Below are 11,523 nucleotides of genomic sequence, written 5' to 3' on the forward strand. Positions count from 1 at the left end.
AAATTGAGAAAGCCTGGAAAAGTTAGCCAGATTCATATGCTGAAGTGTTGGGAATGCAGTAGGGCTACAATATTTTCTCTACTACTATGTCTCTGTACTCAAATACTCATGGTGAGGAAGAGGGTAATGCATTGTACTGAAGAGAACAGTTATGATAAATTAAATGTGGGGGATGGAATGAAGATAAGAACAATGGGTTAGGAGTATTACATTAGAAACTATAATTAAATGCTGATCTTTTATCTGGACAAGTAGAAGTGAAAACTTGAACTGACTCCACAGAATAGTTCCGGGGGGGAACCAGATGGAACAACTCCAGAAGATGTAAAGCTGTCCAGATGGGATGACTGCCAAAGTAGGCCATTTTGGAGCCTTAACCCTTCCAACCACAGCATTCAGAGCCTCTCGTGTTTCTTCGATCATATTGTATAAATAGTAATGTTAGTCACAAAACTAATCCCCTCTTCTAAACTGGCAGGGATCAAATATAACTGACATACATAACCACTTTACATCAGAAGAAAAACTTCCCAGAAGTCTCTCATTTGTGCATTTATGGTAATGCAAGTTACTCTTCAGTAACATAGTTAACCTTATAGTAAATCTTTGTGGGGATTCTGTCCATATGCATGGCTCAGCTAGTGAATAACCTGCTCTAATCACAAATCCACAGTTCCATCCTTGTAATTTTGACACCACCATAACAGTTCTGCTAGATCATTCAGTGGCAGGATATGTGCTGTACACAGACTCCCATCATTCAAATATACCCATTTTTATTTCAATCCACTTTTATTGCAATCCACTTTGTGCACTCTGGAAACATCACAAAGTATTCTTAGAATGAAGTAAAGAAAGAAAAGTGATCATAACTAAACCATGAAGTGAGTTTAAAAGTAAGGGCCCAACCCTGAAGCCCTAAGCCATTTGTCAGAATCCAAGGGGAGTTTTGACTGTACAACGGCTCCAGGAAATGACTCTAAATATTCAGCTTTACTCATCCAATATGGGAGATGTAGCCTCCACGAGCCTAATGAAAACACATCAAATTAGCTTTTAAGGATTGAGAAAAACAGTAACATTCTGTGTTAGGGCAGAGAAATAAAACAAGGTCAGTAAAGGAGGAGTCAGTCCCAACAGAAAACCAAATATGCTCAAAATCAATGAAATAAGCAGAACTAAAAGTGAAAAATTAACAAACACACAAAAAATACTGCATCTGCATCCCAGTTTGAATTAGCGTTAAAATGGATAGAGTATTTACCAGTGCATCATCTGATCCAAGACATGTCTTTGCAGTCCAGGTCAATACAATTTGATCAAGACAAATATTCTATTATATTTTGGTTCTTATACCAGGCCCAGCAGATGAGATCTTTTTGACAGATTGAGCAACTAACATAGTGGTAAACAGGTCATAGATGCACAGGTGTTAGCTATTAGAAGAGCGTAGTAGAATGGTCATCCAATCTATTTCCACCAATCAGCCCTGGGAGAACTATGGATGAAAGCCTACAGCACTAGATGACTATAAAGCAGAGTGAGTCATTTTCCTTGTAGAATATGTGTAACATCTTCTTCTAATCTTCCTGGCACAGCAAGAACCATTTTGTTCACCCAGGGTGACTGAACCACCACAGTGATGCTCACAACTACAGTGACAGAGGCCCAGATCCTTAATGAACTGGAGCACTTCGGGGTCTAAAAAAAGTGGTTCTAAAAGGCTGTGAAGGTTTTAAAATAGCAAGTGAGAATCATACTGGTCTAAGCCACATAATGAGTCATAATGAATCACATGGAGAAGGCTGCAACTAAACTTCAAAGATAAAATAGTCATTAGTGTTTTGGAAACTTTGGGAGGAGGGAACTATAAAAGGATAAACATCAGCAGTTGTATATAAGAAACTCATTAGAAGTCTCGCCATGAGACTACACCCAATATCTCACAATTCAAATCTACAGGCTCTTCCTATAGCAAATAGGGGGTTTTCCTACCACATTACTGTTTTTCCATGTCTGCCTCACTTTAACTTCAAAGGTAAAGATAGTATGGCATTAGACAAGAGATTGTCTTTCTGCAATTCCCACCTTTTCCTTCCTTCCTCATTCTCTGAGGTCTCTCAGCAGCTTTCTGAAACTTTCTGTTTCTCCAGCATCCTGCAGCAGTCTCAAATCACATTACTGACCTTCTCTGGAGTCTGTCTCTCCCACCACTCTTGATCAATGCTCACTGCACTCCAATGTCTGGAATTCTGTGATCCTTCCAGCAGCAGTCAAAGCACCAGGGGCCTGAATCTCTTCTCAGTCACATGTGTATAAATTGTAAGTAATTGAACTGAAGTCAATGGAGTCACTGTAATGCCCAGGAATCAGGCAGGTCACAGGGCAGACAGTGATCAGAGTTCATACAAAGGGTCCAATCACCAGGAGATCCAATCCCAGGGGAAGGTACAAGGCAGCTGGTGGGGTCAGGTAGGGCAGCAAGGCCAATGGGAGGGATACAAGGCAGGATCAGGTTGCTGCAATGACTTGTTGCCCTAACAAGACCATAATGGAAGCAGGAAGTTTATATATAGTCATCAGCCAATCAGAGTCAAGATCATATGGCCAATCAGGAAGTGGATCACAGAACCCTGGAAGTTGGCCCACCCAAGTCTGTGAATTTGCTAGTAATCTTGTGTGTTGGTGTGGCACTACAACCAAGGCTGCCTCATGAAAGGTCTGTGTTTGAGACCAGAGTCCTAAGAGTTACTCAGCATAGAACTGGTATGAGTGAGGAACTTCCTGTAAAATACCCTAGAACATGAATCCCTCCTTCTCCTGAAATCCTACTTTTTGTATTTAATAAAATCACTTTTAACTTATTAATTAACCCAGAGTATGTATTAATACGGGGTGGGGGGGACAAACAGCTGTGCGTATCTCTTTATCAGTGTTATAGAGGGCAAGCAATGTATGCGTTTACCCTGTATAAGCTTTATACAGGATAAAACAGATGTATTTGGGGTTTGGACCCCATTGGGAGCTGGCTATCTGAGTGCTGGAGACAGGAGCACTTCTTAAGCTGTTTTCAGTTAAATCTACAGCTTTTGGGGGACGTAGTTCAGATCTGGGTCTGTGTTTGTAGCAGGCTAACATGTCTGGCTCAAACAAGGCAAGGTTCTGGAGTCCCAAGCTGGCACGAAAAAGGGCTCAGAGGTAGTCTCAGCACATCAGGTGGCAGTTCCCAAGGGGGTTTCTGTGATCCAACCCATCACACCCTGCTCCAACACCAAGCTAGAAAACTGTAAAGCCACCCAGGAGTAGCTCAACAGCCAGTAGGAGCCGCAATCGGCTGAACCTGCGGATGCGGCAGGTAAACAAACTGGCCCGGCCCGCCAGGGGCTTTCCCTGAACAAGCGGCAGACTGGCTTTGAGAACCACTGATGTAAAGGAGCCTCACTGTAATTAGGAATCAGGCCCACGATGTCTCAATCTTGTACAACTCAGCTAAACACATATCTGCAAAAGTAAGATTCAATTAAACATGAAACTGGACTAAGAAGAAGATAGCTAACCACTCAAAACCAATTTAACAAATGGAGACTACAATAAATCAACTTGCCCACCTTAAAAGGCTGAGGGCTGCACAGCCCACAAAGGAGAAACAGTCAAAGTACTGCCATCCTCCCTCCAGAGAATAAAGGAGGACATCTGTGAGGAATTCTCCCCTCCATTTCTACCGCTCTTAAAAAAGACATTAATTACAGTCTGTTCTTTGTACCTGAAAAAAATCACTATATGAAGGATAAATATAACTGAGAAAAACACCTACCTTTGGGATCTGATTTCATGCTTAAAAGAGAGGAAAGCTTTTTTTATTTCTTGATAAATATAACCATCCTTTTGCCATAAAAGAGCTTCTAAATCCCTAAATGTAAGTGGGAAACAGGCTGTAGATCTATATTCCACATGGTAGTGGGAAATAAATCATTATCCTTTCCTATCTCTTGATACCCCACGGATATGGAGAACACACACAAACTCCTCGCAGCCTCAATGTATTCTCTAGCTATCACTTCCCCCACCACAGAAATTTATAGCTCCCATGGTCAGCCCTGCTGTCCTGGCCAAATTCTAAGCTGGGTTATTTGATCTCACATATGTTGAGAGCCTCGTGTTGTAGTTTCAATTGACAATGATTTATACTCTTCACTTCCTGTCTCAAACTATTTTGTTGTGTTGGTGTGCACAGTTAAGCAGCTGACACCTCAAGGTAGCTGAACTTCAAGTGGTGGGTGAAGTGATTCATATACATTGTGTGTATAAAAACACTTTGGGTTTCTACAGGATGAAAAACACATTTATAAATGCAAGTCATCATTATCATCAATAAACTAGATGTTAGAAACACAATAACTGAATTCAGAGGCATGAATATTTTTGTGGTTCATTTCTATCGAAAAGTATGGGAGAGCTATGCCACAGAACTCATGAAATTCTTTTAACTGATTTTAATAACAGTCATTATGTTAAAAAATTAAACTTCTTCTGGTGACAGAGATGAACTGGGAAGAAACAAAGGAAAAGAGGTAACTAGTGCAGCACCCCTGTGCCCTTCCAGAATTGCAGCTCATCATTCTTTCTTTCAGCAGTTAGCTTGCTCCTTTTGTGCAAAAGGTACCACCGTCTAATGAAACAATTAAGGCTTGACAGTTTAAATATGCTATTCTGTTCTTTTCAGGCATAAGTGCCAGCCATCAAGACAAACTATACCCACTGCTTCACTATCAGCAGAGTCATTGTTATCCCAGATAGAGTGCCCTAAAAATAAAAGCCATTCAGTACGTGCAGCTTCATCAAGTCAGGTCATGTCAGCCCCGCTGGGCAGATTGAACTGTACTAATTTTATTATACTATTTTTAAACATGGTCTCCTTAGATCCTTAGTGTGTCCTACATAACAATACAGAATCGACAGTCTGTCCTCAAGATTTTAATCCTAACCACCCCCAACTCCTAAATATCCCAACCAGTCTGGAAGTCCTATCCACAGTAAGAACATAAGAACAGCCATACTGGGTCAGATCAATGGGGCATCTAGCCTGGGATCCTGTTCCTGACAGTGGCCAATGCCAGGTGTTTCAGCGGGAATGAACAGAACAGGGTAATTTGAAGTGATCTATCCCTGGTCATTCAATCCCAGCTTTCTGTCAGTTGGAGGTGTAGGGACACCCAGAGCATGGGAATGTATCCCCGACCACCTTGGCTAATAGCCATTGATAGACCTATCCAACATGAACATATCTATTCCTTTTTTGAACTAATTTATAATTTTGGCCTTCACAACAAACCATGGCAATGATTTCTACAGGTTGACTGTACATTGTGTGAAGAAGTACTTCCTTTTGTTTGTTTTAAACCAGCTACCTATTAATTTCTTTGGGTGACCTCTGGTTCTTGTGTTATGTGAAGGGGTAAATAACACTTCCCTGTCCCTTTTTCCATACCATTCATGATTTTGTAGATTTCTATCATATCCCTCCCCCCGCCCTTAGTCAATTCTTTTCTAAACTGAACAGTCCCAGTCTTTCTAATTTCTCCTTATCTGGAAGCTGTTCCATATGCCTAATTGTTTTTGTAGCCTTTCTCTATATCTTTTCCAATTCTAATATACACCTCTACCCCGATATAACGCTGTCCTCGTGAGCCAAAAAATCTTACCACGTTATAGATGAAACTGCGTTATATCGAACTTGCTTTGATCCACTGGAGTGCACAGCCCTCATCCGGAGCGCTGCTTTACCGCATTATATCCAAATTCGTGTTATATCAGGTCGCATTATATCGAGGTAGAGGTGTATTTTTATAAGATGGAGTACCAGAACTGCATGCAGTACTCAAGGTGCGAGCATACCATGGATTAATATAGTGACAGTATGATGTTTTCTGCCTTTTTATCTATCCTGTTCCTAACATTCTGTTAGCTTTTTTGACTTCTTCTGCACACTGAGCGTAGCCTTATGTAAAATTGTCATTACATTAGCTACCCTCCAGTCATCTGCTACAGGGGCTGATTTAAGTGCTGGGTTACATACCACACTTAGTAGTTCTGCAATTTCATATTTGATTTCCTTCTGAACACTTAGTGAATACCATCTGGTACTGGTGACTTATTACTGTTTAATTTATCAATTTGTTCCGAAACCTCCTCTATTGATGCCTCAATCTGAGACAGTTCCTTCACATTTGTCACCTAAAAAGAATGGCTAAGTTGTGGAGTTCTCCCTCATATTCTCTGAAGTGAAGATAGATGCAAAATATTCATTTAGCTTCTCCACAATGGCCCTCTCTTCCTTGAGTGCTCCTTTATCACCTCTCATGTTGACTGGTTTCAGAGTGGTAACCATGTTAGTCTATATCAGGAAAAAGAACAGGAGTACTTGTGGCACCTTAGAGACTAACAAATTTATTTAAGCATAAGCTTTCGTGGGCTAAACCCCACTTCATTGGATGCAGGCAGTGGAAAATACAGTAGGAAGATATATATATATATATACACACACAGAGAACATGAAAAAATGAGTTTTGCCATACCAACTATAACAAGAATAATCGGTTAAGGTGGGCTATTGTCAGCAGGAGAAAAAAAAACTTTTGTAGTGATAATCAGGGTGGCCCATTTCCCACAATTGACAAGAAGGTGTGAGTAATAGTAGGGGGAATAGTTCTATTTTGTGTAATGACCCAACCACTTGCTGGCCATCAAGTGCCAGCAATGCCCCTCTGCCATGTACATTGGCCAAACCAGATAGTCTCTACACAAAAAAATAAATGGACAGAAACCAGACATCAAGAATTATAACATTCAAAAACCAGTCAGAGAACACTTCAATCTCCCTGGTCACTCAATTACAGACCTAGAAGTGGCAATAGTACAACAACAAAAAACCTTCAAAAACAGACTCCAATGAGAAACTGCTGAATTGGAATTAATTTGCAAACTAGACACCATTAAATTAGGCTTGAATAAAGATGGGTCATTAATTGTTGCTATTACTGAGCAATTCAGCTATATTCACATCTTGGACCAGATCCTGTGCTCCACTTAGGACTAAATCAAGAATTGCCTCTCCCCTTGTGGGTTCCAGGACAAGATGCTCCAAGAAGTAGTCATTTATGGTGTCTGGAAATTTTATTTCTACATCCCTTCCTACCTAGTCAATATGCGGATAGTTGAAATCAGCCCTTATTATTGCCCAGTATTCTACCTTTGTAACCTCTCCAAACTCTCTGAGCGTTTCACAATCACCGTCACCATCCTGGTCATGTGGTCAGTAATATATTCCTACTGTTTGCTGTTCAAGCATAAAATTTCCATCCACAGGATTCTATGGTGATTTTTACTATATTTAACTCTATGCTTTCTTTCACATATAATGCTAACTGTAATCATAGAATCATAGAATATCAGGGTTGGAAGGGACCTCAGGAGGTCATTTAGTCCAACCCCCTGCTCAAAGCAGTACCAATTCCCAACTAAATCATCCCAGCCAGGGCTTTGTCAAGCCTGACCTTAAAAACCTCTAAGGAAGGAGATTCCACCACCCACCTAGGTAATCCATTCCAGTTCTTCACCACCCTCCTAGTGAAAAAGTTTTTCCTAATTGTGGCAGGGCTGGGGTAAAACCCCTTGAATGCCTTGCCAAAATGCTGGCCAAGCCCTGCATTCTGGTAGGGAAGCACATGCAGGGGTCTGGGCAGCCAGCAAAGAGCTCAGCTGCAGGTCTTAACGAGGGCCAGCTCATAGCAATGACTTGAGCTAAGTAGCGACAGCTGGGCTGAGGATGGGCGGGGCTATAAAAGACCTGAGGAAAGCTCAGTTAAGAGGCTAGCCTGGGAGGGGATAGGAGGATTACATCTCTGTCTCCTCACCAAAGGCAGGGAGCCTCATGGTGGTTAGACTCTGGAAAGGGTCTGAATGGGGAGAGCTGTTGGAAGAACAAGGGGGACTACATAGTTGCACTGTAAATAAAGACATAAGAGTGAAGTACCAAGAAGGCATGGAGACTCTTTATTTAACCAGCCAACACAGGGTACAGGCATGAGAGGGCAGAGACCTGTATGGACCCTGTGACACTAATATCCAACCTAAACCTCCTCCACTGCACCTTGAGATGGAATGGTCACACCTGGCTTGATGTCACCTCTTGTGCATGGCTTAAAGGTCACAAGATCAAATCAGAATTAGTATCTATAAGATCAGTGTTAACATTTTTATAACTTTAGGCAATATTTCACTGATAGAAAATCATCTCCAAAAACTGAATTGAGTTAGTTTTACAAGCTCTTGAACAGAGTGTCAGTGGGAGGATTTTTATTCAGAATTACTTCAGTTGCACTAATGGCTAGGAGTCACTGTAGCTGGTCTCTCAGCTAGGAGACATAAATCCTCATGTCATCTTGGTATCTTTGAGGAATTTTGACTCTCAGCACTAGATCACTGCATCCCAATTGTGAATCACATTTTACAAGAGGTCATCAAAGTTGCTCAGAGAAATTAAAATGCTAGGCAGGAAGTACACCATATATGTGAGCTGAGTCATTTATATTCTCCTCCACTGGTGTAAATCAGTGTAGATCCAGTGGCTTCAGGCTTCAGCTGAGATACAGAGATTTACACCAGCAAATGTCTTTTAGTTTTTATGCTAATATATGAATCTGTTCTGACCAGGTCTTACCTTAAATTCTTTGGGTAGCTACTAAATGTAGAAGTTCCTAAAGGATATAACATCAAAGATGTTGCTACTTGGATCCATTCTTGACAAGAGATTTGAAGCAACTTCAATCCAGATGAAATATGCAGTGATTGGTGCCATGGATCTTGTAAATGCTTCTGTATATGAGACACAGTTATTAAAGAAATAAGAAATGGTCAGTACTTGGCATGGACCTGTGAAGAAATTACAGATCTCTGCATGGTGTACCATAGACAATTAAAGGGGACTAGGGCTGTTTTCATTAACTTGGATGAAAACATTTCTTGGATTTTAATTCTTTATGTTTAAATTTATGTTTCCATTTCTTCATATGATTACTATAGCCATATGGATTGACATGGTGAGTTTCTTGAGCACTTTGGCCTGAAATCTCAGGGTGCTCAGCAGCTTTCATGGGGTGTTCAACATCTTGCAGCAACAGACCCTAAGATGGTTGTACTTTCCCCATGTCATCCTATGTGCTAAGATTAAAATCTTCTGGGCAGGTTTTGCTAGGGATGGTGATGTCACGTGGCTACTGGCCTCTAGAGGGGATCTGGAGATTGTTTTGTTATAGTCTTATTATATTTCGTTAGACTATCCTCAGCTAGACTTTTTCTAGAATGGAAGATCAGTAATAAGGCCTGTTCACTGTCCTTGATGATTAGTAAGTGCACTGATACTCATAACTTTTTGTTGTTTTACTTGCCTGAGTTTTGGCCTCTGTTATGATGATGTTCCACTATTTTTATTGTAAATTACTAATTCTTGTTATGACTTAATCTAACCTTTCCCCACACAATTGGGACCTAGACACCTACCTCAGATGTAAGACATCATCTCTGTCCCTGGTTGATCATATATGTTTTAATGAAAAACACAATACCATACCTGTCTGTCTACATATCATGATGATGATGATGATCCCCAAGTGGGGAGATACACTAGGTTTCCTAGTGGTAAGAGTCACTCAAAGACTTTCTGCTGCAGTTCCAGATATTATACAATCACAACTGTCAACTAAAAAGGAAAACAAAATATCAGTGTCAATAAGTCAAATAGATCCTGAAATACTGTTCTGCTCAGAAGCCATGCAAACTCATACTTGCCAAAACCTCTCTAGTCCAATTTTCTATCACCAACTTTTTTTTTCTGTTTCCATACTATCCATTTACAAATCAAGGTAATGATGAATGAGAGATCACTAGAAAGACCAGGCTTTGCTATGAGATTATAGTCCAAAGACTTCGTTTTACTAAATAGTACTACTACCTATGTAGGAAGAAACCCCAGTGCCTGCTATATGTGACATGTTGGATCAATCTGCTACTTTAACAGATATATTATTAAAAAATTCTCCTCCAAACTCCACTTTTCCAGAGTACATGTATACAATAAATGGGACACCATGAACTTTTCAGAAGTGTGAGTACTATCTCTCCTTAAAGACGTCATGCAAATAGACAGAGCAGCAATGCAGAAGAACAACATTCACTGATGTGGTAGTAATTCATTGTTGTGAAACATATATAAAAATCTATGTTAGTGATGAGCACACAGGATCAGTGAATGTTTGGCACCAGCTGATCCAGTTAAAACTTGTTTAAACTTCACTCACCAGGAGGGATAGTAGGAATGCATGCTTCTGTGTAATGCAGTGATAAGATGAGACAGCTCCATGGGATTGTTTATGCAATATGAAGACTCCACAGCCTCTGAGAATTTTGTTCAGGCAATCTCCAATCCAGCACAGTCTCAGCTGATGTAAGATTCAAACCTGTTGCTAAGTAGCAATTCCACTGTAAGGCAAAGACGTATCTGGGCCATTAGAGCTTAAAGCACTGAAAAATACAATGTGCAATAAAATGACCTTTTATCTAGTTTGCTCCATTGGTGCAGTCTCCTAATGTGGTGATTTTCAGGCCTGGTGACTGACTATTTTTGCAGGATATTAGCATTTGGTTTCTAGTTCGTTTTGATGAACGTGGAAACGTCAAAGAGTATTGTGTGGTTTTAACTGATCTGTAGGTGGTCTTAAATCAAAGATGTGATGTGTGCATATTTTGTTCCTATCAATCATTGCAAAAGGTTTTGCTTTGTTTAGTTAAGTGGGGAAAACAAGAGCATTGGTAAGTGAAGCAACTTCTAATTCAAGGAGGGTGGAATTATCATATCATACGGTGTTTTAAACATATGACATTACAATGTCTCTTCATCTAGTGTGCTCTTCTGGAACAAAAAATATATGACTTAGCCACAGTTTTCATACAAATCACATACCACAGTGAAAAACAAGCTTGATTGTTATGAAATGGCTATAAATCCAGCCAGTGAATTATAACAGTAAAATATGTTATGTAAATTATAGCTAATTTTAAAATAGCCCAAGCTGACTGCTTGCAGAAGTAGCATTGTTCAAATGTTCTGCTTATTTTTCCCTCCATCAAATGAGTCTCATTTCTTGTGACTTTTTAGGTTTAGCAAGCACTGAAAAAAGATTTACATTACCACATTCAAAAAATGGGCAGCTCTGTGAAGCATTGTGTGTTAGAGAATTTATCTAATTAACATTTCTTATTTGCCCTAGCTGGCTAGGTAACGAAATGCCTCTCTTCATACACAAAGAGTTTCTGGTTAGTTTACCATGTAAGAAGGAAAAATTTACAAAGATGCAGTCTGGCAGAATATTTTTAAAAGCTTTGTTTTAAGATGAGTGTTTCTTGAGTGCGAGGCATCACAAGTGGTTTTCGCCTCCCAGCTGTGTTCCACAGTAGATGGAACTGGCA

General features: G+C 40.1%; 1 long non-coding RNA gene across 1 annotated transcript in view; it reads right to left on the bottom strand.

Annotated features, from left to right (window-relative positions):
• Window positions 1-2,491, bottom strand: part of LOC123373120 — a 364,402-nt gene extending 361,911 nt beyond the window's left edge. Inside the window, exon 1 of the long non-coding RNA XR_006580568.1 lies at window positions 2,187-2,491. This is a non-coding gene — a long non-coding RNA (uncharacterized LOC123373120). The remainder of the gene's footprint in view (window positions 1-2,186) is intronic.
• Window positions 2,492-11,523: the final 9,032 nt, after the last annotated feature.

The sequence above is a fragment of the Mauremys mutica genome, chromosome 6 (genome assembly GCF_020497125.1).
Source record: "Mauremys mutica isolate MM-2020 ecotype Southern chromosome 6, ASM2049712v1, whole genome shotgun sequence".
Classification (NCBI taxonomy): Eukaryota; Metazoa; Chordata; order Testudines; family Geoemydidae; genus Mauremys; species Mauremys mutica.